At 47.0% G+C, this 2,143-nt stretch overlaps 1 pseudogene; it reads right to left on the minus strand.

Annotated features, from left to right (window-relative positions):
• Positions 1–474: 474 nt before the first annotated feature.
• LOC117695000 (ras GTPase-activating protein-binding protein 1 pseudogene) lies at positions 475–1,816 on the minus strand (annotated as a pseudogene).
• Positions 1,817–2,143: the final 327 nt, after the last annotated feature.

Below are 2,143 nucleotides of genomic sequence, written 5' to 3' on the forward strand. Positions count from 1 at the left end.
AGTTATTCACACCAGCAGGGACCTTAGTGGCAGCTGCCAAAAGGCAAATTTTTCCACATCAGAAAGGAGTCGTGACTTGATTTTTTCTGCTTCCAAAATGTTTATCAAATCCTTTGTTTCCCAACAAATGAAACATACATTGTCAGTGATACTGAGACACACTCCTCTGGGGGATGATCTTGGAACTCCAGTCTGTGTATATGCAGTGTGAGCAGGAAGGTCAGTCTTTCCTCTTCTTCTTTACAAATCTATCCCTCTTAAAGTATCATTACAAAAAACTGAGAATGAAGGACTAAAAAGTCAAGGGACAAAAGGGGATTGGGGAGCATACACCATGAACAGAAGCGAAATTAAAATTATACTGACTCAAACGTTTATAATAGACTGCTCAGACACACCAAAGGCTGGTTGAAGGAATTCACCATTCTGCAGGAGCCGAGGCTATATGCTGTGTGGAGACCTGAGCCAAGCAATTCACTGCCTTTGAGTTGTAATCTCCATGCCCACGCCAAAGCCTGGTTTCTGCACCATGCATCGGCAGGAGGGCCTCTCATCCCATCACTATGCCCACCACCAGGGCCTCTGGGTCCAGAAGGTGGCTATCTCTGCAGTCACCTTCCCTGGCAGCTCAAGTTGTCTTCTCTTCCACTTTCAGATGGACTGTGCCTAGGAACATGATGGGCCTATTATTAAGGACCCTCTGAACAGGTTGAGAATCACCAAACACAACTAGGCTGAGAATTCGATACCTTCCCAACCCTGTTGATGGGCAGCTCCACCACATTCCCATAATTTTGGAAAAAATTCTTCAGTTTCAAATTGTCAACCTCATGTGGCAGATTCCTGCTGAAGAGCTGGTGACTGCCAGGGTGCCTCACCATCCTTCGAGGTTCCACATCTCCTGGTTCACCAGCTTCATGGATTGATTGGTCGGGGTCCTCTCAGAGGAGGGATACTGATTCCCTGCTTTCGAACTCTCTGATCTTCTGAGGCCTTTGTGGTGGGATCTAAGAGTCAGGCTTAGATTCTGAATGTGGCTGTGACTCTGGCACTTTGACCACGTGAGGTGCTGTCCCTGTCACTGGAACAGCCCCACTGGGAGGAAGGTTCTTACTAGTCACAGAAGCCCAAGAAAATGTCCTCAAGTCCTCCTGTGCCGGGGCCATGTCTTCTGGGGCTGGTGAAGCGCTCTTCTGCACATCCTCAGGAGCAGCTTCTTCCAATTCAGGCTCAGGCTTGTCCTCTCGGATGTCAGGCACAGGTTCTAGCTCTGGCTCTGGCTCTGGCTCCTGCTCTGATTCTGGATCCATAACAGGCTCTTCTAAACACTCCTCCAAGTCATTGCTGACAGTCTCATCTAGAAAGTTCCAGAATCATCAGGTACCACCTCTGCTGTCTGCTGTCTTTCTTCAGGCTCCTCTACTTCTTCTTCTGATTCCTCTTGAGGCTCTGTGACAAAGCCATGGAAGACCTAATCTTAGTATCTGTGGATGTCCTTGTGAACATAGAATTTATTGGCAACAGAGCCTTCAGAAGCGAGGACAAAAGTCTGCATGAACCTCCGCAGAGCCTGGTTGTTGTTGGACAGTAGTTCTATCACTTGGTCCACCACCCCATCATTCAGAGTTGCGTGAGCATCCACGTGACAGATAGTGGTGTGACAGTTGGTGAAGTTTTGTGACATCACTTTCCTGTGGATTTTCTTCTGCCTGTAGACTCCATCTGCTGGCTTCCTGTTGGAATCCAAGCCCCCGTGGGAATAAGAAAAGTTCTTGCCATAAAATCCATGCAGCATAGACGGGGCCTGGTTCAGCAGTGTGTAGCACAATCGCAAACTCCTGCCAGGGGACTAGGCTTCTCCATAAACGTCAGTTTGGTTGATTCAACCTGCGAGGCTGAGAGGGAGGTCAAGGCTGCTGTGTGGGCAGAGGTGGCAGCATCCCTCACACGATGGTTCGTACTTTTTAATCCAGCCCATTAGTGTATAAAGTTTTGGTTATGAGTTGAGGTTATTTACATTTAAGGTTATTATAGAAAAAGGTTTGGCTATTTCCTATGAATTTGTGAGGTGATAATTTACTTTCCTGGCTTATTGATATTTTCTTGCTTTCATATTAGTTTTGAGGGGTTTCTGAGTTATTGA

Source organism: Arvicanthis niloticus, chromosome X, assembly GCF_011762505.2.
Source record: "Arvicanthis niloticus isolate mArvNil1 chromosome X, mArvNil1.pat.X, whole genome shotgun sequence".
NCBI classification, from domain to species: domain Eukaryota; kingdom Metazoa; phylum Chordata; class Mammalia; order Rodentia; family Muridae; genus Arvicanthis; species Arvicanthis niloticus.